Source organism: Phyllostomus discolor, chromosome 3 (genome assembly GCF_004126475.2).
Source record: "Phyllostomus discolor isolate MPI-MPIP mPhyDis1 chromosome 3, mPhyDis1.pri.v3, whole genome shotgun sequence".
Taxonomy (NCBI): domain Eukaryota; kingdom Metazoa; phylum Chordata; class Mammalia; order Chiroptera; family Phyllostomidae; genus Phyllostomus; species Phyllostomus discolor.
Window position 1 is genome coordinate 40642841 of NC_040905.2, and position 17212 is coordinate 40660052.

A 17212-nucleotide genomic window follows, 5' to 3' on the forward strand; every position below is an offset into this window, starting at 1 on the left:
TCCTCATGCTGAGATTTACATTTTTGCATTCCGGGCCAGAATATGACATTGGTGATGCCGTGTCCTCTCAGGGCATGCCATCTGCAAACACATGATGTCCATCTGCCCCTTATTGTGAAGTTAATTCTTTCACCCAGTCAAGATGTTCCCGATTTCTCCACTGTAGTTAGACCTTTTTCTCTGCATTCGATAGGCTTTCTGTGGGGAGATACTTCAGGCCATGCAAACATGCTTCTCCTCATCAAAATTCCCTCCAGAATTTACATCACAGTAGTGATTCTTGACTGGAACCCTTCTTTTCTATGATAATTGAAAATTGTCATTGTTCCAACTCCAGCACTTTCTTCACATGGTACACAGTATAAATCTTTTTGTTTTTGTTAGCAGTACAGACCCCTACGTTCCCCCCGCCCCCACAATTTACACCTTTATTTTTAACCATGGTCATTAATAGAATTTTGTTTCTAGGGGCTCATTACTTCTTTGCTTTAACCTTTGGCCTAAAAGTTTTGACAAGTTATTTTTGCAGTGGTGGTAGTGGTTGTATGGTATGCGAATAGATTTTTAAACATTCTTTACTGATGATGATGCAAATAATATGTAAATCAGTACATTAGATGCCTTATAATTTTATGCATTGGTAATAGATTTGGGAATCGTCCAGTAATGCAGAGAGATGTAATTTAGGTCTAGCTTTTTAATTTTAGGTCTAGCCCTGATTTTGCCATTAGGTACCTGTGTAAACTTGGGCAGGTCACTTACTTTCTTAGATTTTACCACCTCATCTACAATGGCAAGATGAAAAGAAGTATCAATACTCTCTGGAATTCAACTTTGGTATTCCATAATTCTACTTTTCAAATAGTAAAGATTCTGATTGGTATTGAATAATTATCACTAAAAATGTTTCTTTCAGGATATTTTATGACTCCTGAAAATTGACTATAATCTTTAAGCCAAAATTAATTGTTTTCCTCTCATGAAAATTTTGGGGACTTATTTTAAGGGTGCAGTTAAAGTGATGATGGTTAGCATCTTCCTCCATCTCATCCCCAAGTTCAAAGTTACTGTCTCTTCTTGGGCAAATTTTATGAAAAGCTTATTTTATAGTAAGTATTTACTTTTTAAGGAAAGGAAAATTCCTCCCAGTGATTTTTTTTAAAAGTGTTTTTGAGCCATTGCAATATTTTCTTAACACTTTAATGGTAATCTTTTATGTTTATTGCCAAGAAAACATTCTGATTAAAGCAACGGTGTCATGAAGTAATATGTATAAATATCTTATTATCTATTGTAATAATGGTAGTCACATACTCAAACACAGAAATTGATCTACTCGATTACCTAAGGTATTTTGGAATAGGGTAGAAACATAAGGAGGGCTAATAATAGAAAATACAAAAAGGGTACTCCTCCAATTTTTCCAATGACATTCTTATCCAATAGTCACTTAAATTATTAGCTTATCCACCCTGCAAGTTTTTATGGTGTTTGTTTAAGAACAAAACTAGGGAAAATGCTAAAATACTATAGAAAGCAAACTTAAAATAGTACCAGGCCCATAATGTCTCAAATGTTAGCAGCATTAATACTTCCATTCTTGTCATATTATGGAGAAGTTTGGGTACAGAAGCCATAGTGCGATTAAGCACTTACTACTAGAGAGTAGAAGTTTAAAATATAGTGCTCATTATATATTTCACTCAGAATTTCATTACTTCCTAATTGTAGTCCAAGTAAAACTGTTTGCGAGCTGTTTGACCAAGTCTCCTGCCTTCCGACCTCTGTTGTATTATGAGCCACCCGCAGCTCAGGGGGCTGCCAGGCAGAGAACTTCTAGATCTCCTCATTGTTCTGCCCGTATTGGTCAAGGTATTATGCCATATCACGTATTTCAGTGTGGCACTCAGTACATGTTAATGACTTCTGCTTTTGGTACCCTTTGCAGAAGGGTTAATGTTTCATATTTTTTTATTGGATTACATCTCAAGTATCTCTACTGTGTACAATTAAAAGATTTAATAACGATACTGTAGAAGTGGAAATACACACCTATTAGAACTTACTTTTTCTCTTCTCCTCCCCCTTTTTCCTTTTCTTTGTCTTCAAGCAAGCTGATGTTTCTGGGTTGTGCATTGTGCAATAGGACATGCTTCACTCTGATCCTCTCTCTAGCTTCTGTGCTCACTCATTGTCCCCATCTTAGAGCTGTGAGTCAACCCTTCTCCTCCTGGCTCTCCTTAGCAGGCATCACAGCTCACCCTTGTTTTAGTTCTTGTGTTTATGTCTAATATTTCCCTGCTAGACTGAAAGCTCCTTCAGGGCAGAATTCCTGCCTGATTTGGCTTTCTACTTCTCACTGCTGCTAGCACTACACCTTGCAGGTAAGAGGCATTCAATAAGTAATGTTGATGGAACGAATAATCATTCCTAGAAGTGACAAATTTCTTGCATTGCAAGGCAAGAGTGATGGTGTGATTCTATATGCTGTAATGGGTGGTCTAATGAGATCATCCATCTAAAACCTCTTTGGTTTTGCTGTTCACTGTGCATCTTAAAATGATTCACCTTAAAGTTCACATAATGGGCCAAATCTCCCTCAGTTCCACATCATCTGCTCAAAAAATATGGTGACAAAATTATGAAGAGATTACAGTATCCACATTCAAGGAGATTTTATTAATCTGCTCTTAGCAGTCATGTAATCACATTGCTTTAAATATTTTGTTGATTCACTGAAGAAGTAAGTTGAAGTGAAATGTGTGTTCAAGTGTAGAAAAATTGGAAAAATAGGAGTAAAAATGGTTTATGTCCAAATAACAGCATTACAACTTAAATAACAGAATTTTATGTACAGCACAACAACATACATTTTGGAAAGGTATAGACCCCAGTCTGAGAGGTATTCATATGTTAGTAAGATATAAATGAATGCCCTGTGGTTTGAATTTTAGTAAATGCGTGACCTATAGGTCATTTAAATGCCATAGGCAAGCTTGAAGGTAATGCTAACTACCTTCTCAAGAAGGAGATTAATTACTAGCCCAAAGTAATCTGGTTTTCCTTGGCAATACTAAATGTAGTCGTGCTCCCTCTCCCAGACACATTGGGCATTTCAGATAAATGGCATGTTGCCAATTCATCCTAAGTAGCCTGGAAGCTGGCAGAATACATGCTCAGCCAGTGTCCGCCTGCTGGGACACCAGCCGGGAGTGCTGATGAAGTGTCAGATGTATACTTCATATACATTAATCTGAAGAGGGGAAAACTCATTTCCCCCTTTGCTTTCTCCATCTTTCTGCCCCTCCCCACACACATGGGCAGTTTATCAAAGAAGTCATAGTCGTCAAAAGCAGGGGGATTTATACAGATGCTGCTTTCTGGCAAGACAGATGGAGATTTCAGGAGGCGAAGAGGACCAGTAGTGACTTACTGTTCCGTAGCAAAGTAGGGTTGCAGGCCTTGATGGTTAAGGTTTAGAAATGGCATGTGTGGCCATTGTAAGAAATGTTACTTATTTTATACTTTCGAGTAACAATAATGGCAGAAACAATGAAAATTAGTTTTCAGTATTTTTCTGCAGTTTCCCATGTGATTCAAATCATGAGACGTACATTTTGTTTGTGTGAACGTCCCTCTCACGTTCTTTCTTACTGGGGTTGTCCTTGACTGCCCTGTTGGAAACTGTCCCCCACGCTGCACGCCCAGTCCCCTGTGTCACACACTCACTTTTCACCATAGCTCTATTTCCTTCCAATGTACTACATAAGGTGCTTATTTTATGTCTCTTACTCTAATATTAATGAAAAATTCTTGAAGGTGGATATAGTTTTTCGTTTTCCCAGCTATTTCTTCAGGGCCTAGAATAGTGCCAGGCACATAGTAGGTGCTCAGTGAAGACTTGTTGCATGCATAAGCAGATATATTTCCTTTCTGTACATTTTCTTGTGCCCTAGAATGGAGTTCTGTTTATTTTTGTTGTTGTTTTAATCTGTGGTTAACTTTTTAGGTCTATATTTTTAGCCTAATGAAGAAGCTATCCTTCAAGCCAGAGAGCAGTTCACTATGCAGACCACATTCAGGAATTTAACAGTAGTTGTTCTGTTGAAGGTGAGAATGAGGGAGAAAAGCAGTGTGGTTAAGAGATCAACTCCAGTTTCTACTACTTGTGGTAACTTCATAAACTTGCTGTGAGGATTAAGTGAGTGAACTTTTGCATGCTGCCTTTTACAGTGTCTGCCACTCAAATGCTGGCCTCTGTTTCTGGTGTTTTTGGGAAAAAAATGTTTCTTGGGAGTACTCAGCCAGGCTTAGCTGAGATGGTGTTATCAGAAGGGAGGAAGGTGAGCACTTTTCTCTCAGATTGACCTTTACTGGGGGGAGTGCTTTCAAATATTGTTTTTCAACTTTTAATATTAGGTTAAGTGGTATAATTTTATGTTTCTTCAGTGGCCCTCTTTTGACATCATATCCATTTCTTTTAATGGAAAATGTATGTTTCATGATGTATTATAAATATTTAAACCAAACTATTTAAACTGTAATATATTCAGAGAGCCTTGATGAATATTCATCTTTTTTATTTGCAAAAAATGCACTAGGAAGAGCCAGGAAAAATTCACTAAATGTATGCAAAAGTGCATTTTTCCTTTTTAATTCATTCAGAATGCACTGACATAATGTCAGCATTTATTTAGGCTGCAGACTTTATTTGCAGTCATTTAATATTATATCAATACTTCATTAGCCTTATAGCTCAAAAACAAAAACCTGAGCCGAAGTCCAATTAGTTAACTCCGAGAGTACCTGTTAAATATTGATGTAGAACAATTCGAATGCCCTTGGATAAATTGCTTAACAAAAATTGCAGAATACAACTATGAATTAGCATTTCTCCTTAGCAATTATGACTCAATTGAAAGGCTGCATAATATTCTAACATATGGATTTCTCACAGTCTATAAAATTATTTCACCCTTTAGGTAATTTCTAAGTTTTTCCTCTTGCCAATAATGGTGATGAGCAGGCTTTTAACAAGTCCTTATCACCTCTAATTATTTTTCCAGGCTATATTTGTGGGGTGGGATTACTGTGGTAAAGGATATGAGCATGATGGGGGTTCTTCATACTTTGGCTCAGTTGTTTTCTTGGCGTGCTCCACCAGTTTGTATTTCCATAGATAAGAAAGAGGTCTCCCTACTCTCTGGCCAGCAGTCAGTAGTGTCTTCTACAAAGGACACATAACTTTGCTAGTTTGTTAGGTGAAAAATAACCTTTTTTACATTTATTGTTCATTTTCAGAGAAGTTGATGTGGCAATTGGACACGGCACACTCGTACACCAGAGCTCGCAGATAAAGCCAATGTGAAGCTGGGCTTGTCCACGCTTCCTCCTACGGCTTCTTCCTCCCGTTCCCCAAATCAGCTTGCGCACCAACTCTGGGACCCTTCGCCGCTCTTGGGATATGAGAACTGCTGAGTGTGATTACAATGTCTGTAGCTGAAGGCATTATTCCACAGCTCAAATTTTTTTTTCATCTGGAAAGTAGTAATCTCAATTGTGAAATAGTGCCTTCAGCTGTGGACATTATAATCATAGTCTCAGGGGTGCTCGTATTCCAGGAGTAATACATCTCCTAGCTATTACCCTCTGAGCTAGGTTCTGTTTGTAGTGAAGGGATGAATTTTCATAACTCAGTGCTGAAATAGTGATGGGGAGCCCTGAGCACATTATTAGAGGTCAGGCCTAATCCATGAAGATAAATCTCATTATAGGCTCACCGGGCCCATCCACAGAACAGCTGGTTTAACATGAGTCTGTAAACTGAAGATCAGCTTAGAAACAAACCATAAAATGCTCACTATAACTACTGCCTGCCTCTATGAAGAGACGCTCAAATTGTGCATCCTTACGCTAAACATGCTTGGCTGCCATGAGAATAATTAGCAGAAAACCCATGAAATGTGTTGTGATTCAGTCAGTGAATAAACAAAGAACTACTTATTTGGGTGGAGATATTTTTTTAAATTAAATTCTACCCAGAAGTAGTCATTTAAAAGTTCCCATCCCAGTTTTCTCTTCCTTATATTTTGCAAAGATTAAAAATATTCTTTACCTTCCCTATGTGTTGTCCTTCCCGGGAAGGATGGAGTGCCTGCTGGGGTGGCTTGTCTGTGTGGGGGGCGCCTACACAGACTGGTCAGGTGTGCCCTTCTTGTTACCAAACGCATTTGAGAGTGAGATGATGCTGCCCATTAATGTTCTGTGGGACATAAAGAGAAGACATGCATGCCCTCTTTTAATTGCTTACAATCATAGAGGGAAACAAAACACATTTATAACTGCAATAAATTTGTGTGTGTATGCATGGTAAAGCTTGGGTTTCATTTACTACCCACTTACCCAACTGGTGGAGCTATTTTGAAACTGGCCAACCTGTTCACCAAGCATCAGAGAAGATCTATTGAGTGGCAAGTGCTGGCACCTCAGCGGCTTATTCCTCACTACATCTTTAGCACAAAGAGCAGTGCCTGGTATGCACTTAGTACTTAGATGATGGTTGTTATCAACAAATGCTGAGAAGGCCTCGATTCCAAGTTTCAATGGTTTTCTGAGGCTCCTATTGTTCTGCCTCCTGGAGCCCAGACTAGCTCAATGGTTGTGATGTCAAGGATTTGGTTGGGTTGTGTGGGGGGGAGATGCTCAGGACAAAGGTGATGAAGCAGTTTCGGCAGCATCATGGAAGTCTCTTGGTGTACTGATGATCAGGTACCACTCTGCTGGTCTCCTGGTGTGACACAGCTTGTTCTCTCTGGTGCCCTTTTGCCTCTGTGGTAAAATAGCAGCAACTTGCCTATTTGCTCTCTTATCATCAGAAGGATTCTGCAGCTCAGGAAAAGCCAAGGAATCCATAGTAATTAGACAGTGGTTTGCAGGAGGAAGGTATTAGGATGTAACATTTCCACTCTTAGGAAAAATGAAAAAATATGATTTCATTCATAGATTTCTTAGGCTTCCTGATTATTATGGCTCTGGAAAAGCCAGCATAACTCAATACCTTGTTTTTCTAGATATACTTTGGTGGTTAGTGGAATGAGTAGCAGTGATAGTTATACTTACTCCTTGTTTCTTGGCACCTGAAGTATCTAGTGTTGGATTCTGAATCAGTGTATTGTTCATCAGGCTCATTTTTAGTTCATCGATGATATGAATGGAGTCCCTACTATACAAGTAGTATTCACACCTACAGGGAAGAGATATGACATGTGGGCTGACTTTTTAAGGAGCTTCTAAGCTAGGTGAAATGAGATTTCTTTTTTTTTTAAAAGATTTTATTTATTTTTAGAGAGGGAAGGGAGGGAGATAGAGAGAGAGAGAGAGAGAAACATCAATGTGCGGTTGCTGGGGGTTATGGCCTGCAACCTAGGCATGTACCCTGGCTGGGAATCGAACCTGGGACACTTTGGTTCCCAGCCCACGCTCAATCCACTGAGCTACGCCAGCCAGGGCAAAATGAGATTTCTGACAAATCAGAGAGCAGAGTAGAAGATAATAGCATGCTGGAACGTGTGCAGCTGTGATTAATTTGCAGATGTGGAAGAATGACATGGGCTGGTGGGTTCTGGAAGGTTTGGGTTAGGCAAGCTTTAAGACGTGGTGGGCCTATGTACATAGTGGAATGGTGTGGGGCGATAGATGAGGGTGAACAGTGTGGTGTGGCCAGCGGTATTTCCTCTACCATGATGTTTCTAGAACAGTTAGGGAGGCAAAGGACCGCAGGAAAACTGAGAGGCCCATGGATATCAGCAAGAGAATGGTTTCTGACATAATCCGAACTGTTCAAGAGTACCACCAGCACCACTATCTCTTAGTAAGAAGAGAGTGTTCCAGTAAGAGGTGGACAGGCAGCCTGTAGGCACCAATCAATTTATTTCTTTTACTTAGGAAAATTTCTAAGTGGAAAGCCTGGTCTTTTCAGGTATTTTAGTCAAAAAGGAAATAAAGTCATTATTTTTTGTTATATTTTAGATTCAATGACAAGATGTTAATGAAGACTCACTGGATTATGAGGTCTTTCTTTCCAATCTGACACTATCACTTTGCAAAGAAAATTGTGGGGGGTATTGTCGGGGGTATTTTGACATTGGTGAAGAGTTTTGTTGTTGTTGTTGTTGTTGTTGTTGTTGTTGTCCAAGTAAATTGTCTGCATTTTCACCCCACCGTACCCCCCCACCCACCCATCCCTTCCTCCCACCCTCGAACCCACCCCCTTTGGCTTGTCCATGTGTCCTTTGTACATGTCCTTGATGCCCCCCCCCCCCGACATTATCCCCTATTATCCCTCTCCCTCCTCTTCTCGATCACGGTCAGATTGTTCTTATTTCAGTGTCTCTGGGTGTGTTTTGCTTGCTTGTTTGTTTTGTGATTAGGTTCCACTTACAGTGAGATCATATGTATTTCTCTTTCAATGCTTGCTTGTTTCACTTAGCATAATGCTCTCCAAGTTCCATCCATGCTGTTGGGAAGGATAGGAGATCTATCTTGCTTTCTTTCTTTCTTTCTTTCTTCTTTCTTTCTTCTTTCTTCCTTCCTTCCTTCCTTCCTTCCTTCCTTCCTCCTTCCTTCTTCCTTCCTTCCTTCCTTCCTTCCTTCCTTTCTTTTCTCCTGCATAGTATTTCATTGTATAAATGTACCACAGTTTTTTCATCCAATCATTACTGATGGGCACTTTGGGTGCTTCCAAACACTTGGCTATTGTAATTGTGAAAAGTTTGTTTTTAAGGGAAGAAAGGAGCAATATGGCAGGTCTAACTAGCTAGACCTAGTTGTATACCTAATTGTGATATGCTAAATTCTTATATTGGTCGGCAGGGCACCATCAGCCTCCATTTAAAGAATAAAAGTTAAACAGTGGGTGTAGGTTAGCAGAATATGTTACAAATAACATGCAAAGCATAAAGCCTGTGCTTAAGTCTGAACTCACAGTAGGACTACCCATCATCCCAAGCCCTGTAGCACTTCTGCCAATTTGCTGTCAAAGAGCCCTGACTTCTATTCCTTCCTTCATTTACCTACCAGTATTTTCTTTGTTTTCTGTGCCTTTCTACCCAAGATGATTCTCTATGGAAACTTGAATTGTTCTCTGGATAGTGTATATCCTTACAATCTAGAATCTAAGATACCATATTGCTTTATGTAGATTTCTGCTTTCACTAAGTGATAACAGGTCTGCGTATTGAGGTCTGCCCCAGAAAGTATCCAGCTGTGTACTGTGAAAATAGAACATTTACTGAAGAAGATACAAGATACAAGAAACATTGTACATAGAGCAATGATGCCTCAGTCCCCTTCAAAGTAGGTACCTTTGGACCTTACACAGTTCTTCCAGTCTCCGTCACCCGCTCTATCATATTTTTATGAATCTCATCAATGGCCTGAATCTTTTCCATTTCAAAGGTGATTTTAGTTTTTGGAAAAGCCAGAAGTCATAGGGTGCCAAATCTGGGAGGTAGGGGGGCTGAGTCACCCGGGTGATTTTATGTTTCATAAAAAGACTCTGCACAAGACATGATGTGTGAGCAGATGCGTTGTCATGATGAAGCTGCCAGTCACCAGTTGCCCACAGCTGTGGCCTTCTGGATCATCTGAATAGTTTCCGCAGAGGAATATTCAAGCGGAATGAAAAATTTGATTCAGATTCATTGCTGTACTCGCTCAGTCATATTGAATGTGACGGCCACACAGTACACATGTCACTCAACGGCACCTACCACCCCCCACTGATGAGTACAGTGAAGTCGTCATTGTTCACTCGTGTGCATTCCAGTCCACTCTCCTTAGCTGCCAGGTTACATTGATGTTGCATAAATTGCTCTTGTTATATTAGCCATGGTTGGACATTTTCTGGACAGATTGTATGTGTGTGTGTGTGTGTGTGTGTGGTGTACACCCCCCCTCGCAACAGGGATATATATTTATTGTTCTTTTTGCAAGAATGAAACTTCTAAAACTCTTTTGAAATGTCTCTTCATTGCATGAAACCAACTTGTTTTTCTCTCATTACAGATGCCCCTTGCTTTGCTTATATAGGTGCTTTTAAGTGTGTTTATTTTTTTATTGTTTCTTGTACAAGCCCTTTTTTTCTTTTTGGTTCCTAGATACAAGCAGTGATAAGTTTTAGCCTGATAAATAATATGATCCCTTATATAATTTTGTCCCTGTTTTTACATAGCTCTGATCAAAAAGGTATTAATTAAACTTTAAGAAGCTTCTGTGTTTCCCCATTTGCTGGAATACATTCATCCTCTCGACAGATTCAATTGGTGGAGGATCAAGGGTTTCTCATCTTAGGTGCTTCTAAAGTTTGGCAAAATAATTCGGGTTATAGTGAACCATGTGCCATTCCCCTAAGGGATTAGATTCCTTGTCTCATGCTCTTCCTTGTTCTGGAAGAAAATACTTTTGTATGCAACTCCTTCTGTTTGTCTGGCCAATGCCTGTCTGCACATTAGCACATGCACTTCTTCCAGGAAGCCTTCCATGACATCTCTGCCCACCCTCACCCCAGCCTGGGTTCTATGACCTTCATTTGAATTGTGTATATCGAACCGAAGCATTTATCATATAGGGCTGTAACAGTCTCTTTCTCCCCTTCCCTCCTCACCCCCAATGGCCTGATTGCCTAGAGGGCCCAGGAAATGATCTGGACCTGACAAAGATGTGAGCCTGGAATATTGCACTGCATGAAATATCACAGGCTTATATTAGGTTTGTACCCATAACACCCCTGTACATTTTAATTGACCTTTGAGAACCTTGCTTCTAAAGATCAATCCTGGAACTGTAGAATTTTATGGATGGAACAGACCTCCAGTCACCCCCTCTCCCCTTGCCTAGGGAGGGAGTGTGCTGCTAGGGTCTTTATCTACATTGTGTTCATATTTTTTTTCAAACAGTTGATTTAGAAGTTAATTATTGTGGGCAGTTCAGAGTAAGGTTTAAGAGTGTGGGCTCCACATTCAGGCTGCCAGGTTGGAATCTGGACTTTACCATTTACTACATGTGTGACCTTGACCTTCAGAAAAACACCACCTCTAAAAAATAGGACTATTGATGGTACCTGTCTGACCTGGTTTTATTGCTAGAATCAAGTGAGATAGTCCCTGTAAGGCACTTGGGACCCATAGGAAGAGCTCGGTAACATTGGCTGTTGTCTTGTTCAAGAAGACTAAGCCGCTGCATTTATTAAACCAGGGAACTTCCGTTTTATTGAGTGGAATGTCTGAAGTGTATAGATGAAAGAATAGATGAGGCTGTCCTTATACATATGAGCTTCTCTATGATTATTTTTTCATATAACTATAGGCCCACTCTGTTTCCTGCAGGGTAATTTGTGGGGCATGAAGCTTGTTTGAAATGAAAAGTCATGGAGAAAGGACAATGTGGTGTGATCAACATGTAACAAACTTTTAGGGTTGATGTCATCAAACAGTAAAAATCAGAAAGACACCAGAAAAAAGATACCCCATCTGCTTTCTTTTCATTCCTCTCATTGGGTTTACACCAAAGACGTTAAGAATATTGATCTTTAGGAGTCTTCTTTTTGTAACAAATACATGACCTGTTTTCTTTTGAATTAACATTTGTATACCACACATCACAGTGCCTACATATTTGGGCCTTTAGAATACTAACCTCTGTTTACTGAAATATTATAATATTGCCATCTTTTTTTTTTTTTTGCTATTGCCAAATTTTGCTGTTGTTCATCCGGGTGTGACAAAGTTAGAGGATGCCTGTTGGGCCTCTAATATTTTGCTGGCTCCCTCCATCAGTAAAACATTTTGGAGTATGCATCCCCAATATGTGACTATATTTTAAAATAATTTGCATGTACTTAGAGGAGGTATTTAAAAATAGTTCAACAGACAGAGGGCACTTCCTGTAGGGTTTAAGTAGGGGCCTGAAGGCAGCTCAGTTGGCCAGGCGTTAGCCATTTAGTTGCCACATTATGGCCAGGTGTGGGGTTAGGTAATGGGGCACCTGGAGTACACTCGGAGTGCCAACCTGTAAGGAGGTGTTTTTGCCATCAGAACTGGTATGTATCAGCTGGGTGTCAGCGTGAATGTCAACTTATGAATGTACTAAAGCCAACAAAAAAAGGAGACATAGAAAACGGAAACTGATCATCTAATTTTTTTTCTAGGTCCCATTTGATGATATTGTGTACTGCTCTGGTACCCATATTCCAATGCCTTCTAAACCTGCCAGAACAAGGGCTTTATTGTTAAAAAGAGTTTTGAATACTCAGCAAGGCTGCCTTTTCTTTTGTGGAAAGGTTTATTTTATTTTACTTGTAGGTGAAAGGAATAGCATATCTTTGCCACACATGTCATTAACTGCCACTAAATTGACACAAATGTTGACAGTTATTACGAGAACTGTTTCAAAGCTAATTATGTTAATTAGAAGGTAACATACCAGTAATTGCATGTATTCAAACATCATACCATCACTTTTTGTGTTTTCTTTAGATGTAAGACATTCATTCATTTGTTGCTTGAAAAGCTGCAGAATTATAGCTAAGATAACAAATTATTACCAGCAAATAAAATTGGTTCTTTAGAAATATGCTCTAATTGGTTAGCTATGTAAAAGACAGAAATAAATGTTAACATGTTAAGCATATAAATTAGGAGCATTGCTTATGAAATCCTTAGTTTTAGGCTTTTCATTTAAATATGCCTTCTTATTGCAATTAATATTATCATTTGGTTTATGACCCTTAAAAATATATTCCCTTTCAGCATTTCTTAGAGTTCTAATTTAGCTTCCTTATACATGTTAGAAGATTTGCAATTTAGATTTTAATTTGATTTCCATTCTTTAAAATGCCATTTTTCTTGTATTTCATTTTTATTTAAAGCATGCTTCTCTCTGTATTCATGGAAGCTAGGCATAAACAAACTACTAGAAAAAATCAAGTTTTTAAGTGAGCTGAGAACATAAAACACTTTAATAGACATTTCACATAACTAAACTAAGTATTTGAGAGCCCAACCAGAGAATGATGCCTCTTTGGAAACAAATTTTATGGACTGTGGCATTCCTAATTTACCTTCTGTTATCGTTCTTTAAAATATGGCATTTTTTTGTGGTTGATTTTAAATCCTCACCACTTCTTGTATGTGTGGAGTGTTTGGTTTGCCTCTGCATGATGATTTTGGGGCTATATCTACCTGAAGACAGAGTTTTGGTCTCTGTAGTTTTTTAGAGTTTTGAAAAAAAAAATATATATTTTCTTTTAGATATGCTGTTCTTCTAATTTGAATGTGTGGGTGGGAGTGTTCTTTTTCCAATTGTGACCCATATAAATCAGCAAAACACTTTGGATGCCATGGCCTTAATTGTCTAGCACTTGCAATATGCTTTTCTCAACTGATGGAGCTCATGGTCTGGCCCTGGTAGGATGCGCACGGAAGAGAAGAGCATTTCCTCTTGGTGCCTCTTATGACAGTCACTATGTGGTGCTGCTGGCAAAGGCTGTGCTCCGTCCGTTTTCCTGCCAGGGTTTTTGTTCAGTGTTTTTGGAGCTCCTGGCATCTTTCGCATACAGACCCTTTGTCTTGCTTTCTTTACTAACTGTTCTTCAAAACGTAGCAGGTGATGGAAAAGACAGGCCTGTTTGGGATCGGGAAGCTTAAAACTGAATTATAGTATTGACATTTCTTGGCTCAGTAATTTTGGACTGTTGTCACTGTACCTCCATGAGCCCCGGTGTCTCCATTAGTAACATGGGAATGGTAAATCCTGACAGCGTTGTTGTAGTACTGAAGGAACATAACATGTCAGAGGTAACTGCCAAGTATTAGGCATTCTTTGTGTGTTTCTCTATTTCTGGGCTCTCTATCCTGTAATTGGTCAGTTTGTCTATCTGCCAATATCATGGTTTCTTAATTATTGTAACTTCATAACAAGTCTTATTAATAACTGGTCAAGAAAGTTCCCTTATGTCATTGTTATTCTTTAAGAGTGTAGGCTATATTGGGTACGTTTATCTTCTGTATAAATTCACTTGTAAAGCTCCGCAAGCTGATTGAGATTTTGATTAGAATTATATTAAATCCAGAGATCAATTTGGGAAATTGACATTTTTATGATGTTGAATTTTACTATTCTAGAGCATAGTATATTGCTCCATTTACTTAGGACTTCTTTAATGTTTTTTAATAAGGTTTTATTATTTTCTTCAGAAATAATTTGTATATCCTTGGTTAGATTTATTATTGGGAATTTTAAATGACATCCATTAAGAATAAACATGTATTCTTGTTGGCTAATGTATGGAAATTCAATTAGCTTTTGTGTATTAATTTTTAAATTAATCAACCTTATTAATTCTTACTGATTCTTATCTGTATATTTGGGGAATGGGAGTATTTTGTAGACAATGTAGATCTGCAAATAATGACAGCTTTCTTTCTTTTCCTATATCCGTACCTTTTATTTTAAAAAATATTAATTCATTAACTGGGACTTCCAGGGTTATATTGACTAGAAGGGGTGATACCAGGCATTCTTGTCTTGTTCTTAAATGTAAAGAGAGCATTTTGGACATTTTATATTAAGTGTGATGAATTCTGTAGTGCTTTTGGGGAGAGGTGCTCTGTGTCACATGAAGAATGTCTTTGTTTTGTTTGCTTAGATTGTTTTTTAATATCAAATGCCTTTTCTGTATTTGCTGATGGCTATTAATCTTACACTTTTTGAAGAATCACAACATTGTCATGACAACTTTAAAAATACATTTCTGTATTCAGTTTACTAGTATTTTATTTAGGATTTACCATCTATGTTTATAAGAAGCATTAGTTTGTAGTTTTCTTATTGCCTTTGTTAGATTATGTGACCACAACAAAATGAATGAGGAATATATCCATCATTCCTACAACACTACAATAATTGCTGTGTAATAAACCATAATTTTTCAGGGGTGGTTGTCAGCAGTGGTAATTTCTGGCGGTGGGTGTGTGGGTCAGCCGGGGGGGGCAGCTTCTGACCGTGGCTCTGTGGTTTGGCCTGGCTCACGTGCAGCCTGCAGGTCAGAGTCATGTCTTCCCCACCTGTCTTCCTCTGGGACTCAGGACGAAGGACCGCACTTATCTGGTGGGGTTTTCTCAGGCTGGAGGTTGGGGGACTCCTGGAGGGAAGAGCGGGAACACTGACTGCTTCTGAAGAACTAGGCTTGGACCTGACACAGCATACCCTCGGCCCACTGGCGAGAGTGAGCCGCGTGGTGAAGTCCAGCCTCAGTGAGAGGGAGAGTGGGAGCAAGGCAGTCTTTGCGAAACAATACCTGTACCTACCACAGGGAAAGTCCCTTCTTTTGCTAACTTCTGTAATAGTTTGTGTGAGAGTGGGCTGACCTGTTTCTTGACCATTCCGAATGTTCCCTGCACAGCCCTCTGGGCCTGGTCATTTCTTTGCAGCGCCACTTTGGATGGATCCAGCTTTTTAATGATTTTAAAGCTCCTCAGGTTTTTAATTTTTCCTCAGATCAACTTGGTATTTTATAAATTTTTGTGAATTTGTTTAAGCTTGAAAATTATGTGTATTGCATGTGACATCTGCAGTTTCAATGAGCTTTTATTTGTTTTTTTCTTATTTTAATTGTTGTTCAAGCACAGTTTTCTGCCTTTGACCCCCATCCCAGCCCACCCCCCTGATTCGCTTTTTAATATTTAGTTTGTGTCTTCTCTCCCTCTTTTTCGTGTTGATTAATTTTGCCAGAAGTTTGTTTATTGTATTAATTTTGAATGATGCTTAGATTTCATGACATGCTTAAAAAGGTATTTTTCTTCTCAGATTCTGAAAAAATTATCTCATATTTTCTTCTCATATCTTTATGGGCTCACCAGTTATTCCAGCATTATTATTGAACAACTTCCCTTAAGCCTTAATCTGGAATACCACTTACATTATATGTGTAAAGCACATTATTGGCCTCTCTCTTGACTCTTTCGTTCCTTCGATTTGTCTCCCTGCATTTATATCCCACAATCTAATTTTTATAGTTTTGTGCTATTTTTAACATCTACCCAGGCTGGTGGGGAAGCCTCATGACTCTTATAGTTAAATTTATCTTCAGTTACATTTAGAAGACTGATCTTCATTTTAATATTTTTCTATTTCTGGAAATAACTACCTAATTTTCTTTGAAAATCAGTGAAAAGAAAAAAATCGTCCCTTGTGAAAATATTAAACATTCACCACTTTTAAAAAATCATAGCTCCTCGGGGTCATCTGTGGGGAGAGAGACCATTTCCTCTCTTGTCAGGTGTCCATGTTCATCTTTCTGACCCATGTGCTGCGCAGCGTCTGGGCACCGTCTGCCCGGGCTTTGACGTGGCAGGTTCTCGTGGACTCACGTCACACAGCACCCTGGGCTCACCATCCCCGGTGCAGGGCTCATGACTGCCGCCGCCACCCTAAGAAACGAGCCTGCCGACAGCAGGTCTGCAATGGCTGGGCACATGCCCAGGGACAGGAGTTGGGGCAATGGGGTCCAGGCCTCCCTCGACATGTGGAGATTTGTCTCCTTTGTAGTCTCAGGGGGAACCACTTGGATTTCACAAAGGGAGCGACCAAGCTTCCTCACCACTTGCGGCGGTGAAATCATAGATGCCACCGGCTGCCACGCTGGCTGGAGGGATGTCCTCTGCTACAGAAATTTTTTCTCGGTGGCAGTGTCACAAGAGCCAGCAGAAGGAGAAGTGAAAAGTTAATGACTGCACCACTTTGCTGGCAGGAGGCGTATTCCCAAACTGTTTATGCCGAGTTATTCAGAACATCCTCTGCCTCTCGTGCTGACGGGAAGGATGTGCAAAGAGGGGTGGGCCCTGACAGAGCACAAGGAGTAATTCCCCTCATCCATCAGGCCTGACAGCCCTTGGGCTCCTCTTCCTGCCAGAGCAGGGAGAGGCTTGGGCAGGATGGAGTGGTCCTCACTTGTCTGGCATTTTAAACAAATCTGAATTTGATATGAAATTAACTAGATGCAGCTGGAGTTGCTGGTGGCAACAGTCCTCACTCAAGTCCTCAGCTTAGAACCTGTCTCACAAGGCTGAGGGATGTGACAACTTGCATCTGAATTATGACCATCACCTGAGCCTGTCAGCACTGAAAGCTCTTCGTTAAGGGAAAGATTGGGAAT

General features: G+C 39.6%; 1 protein-coding gene across 1 annotated transcript in view; it reads left to right on the forward strand.

The window, feature by feature from the left end:
• The window catches only part of MAST4 (microtubule associated serine/threonine kinase family member 4), a 532524-nt gene that overhangs the window by 177984 nt on the left and 337328 nt on the right, over positions 1-17212 (forward strand).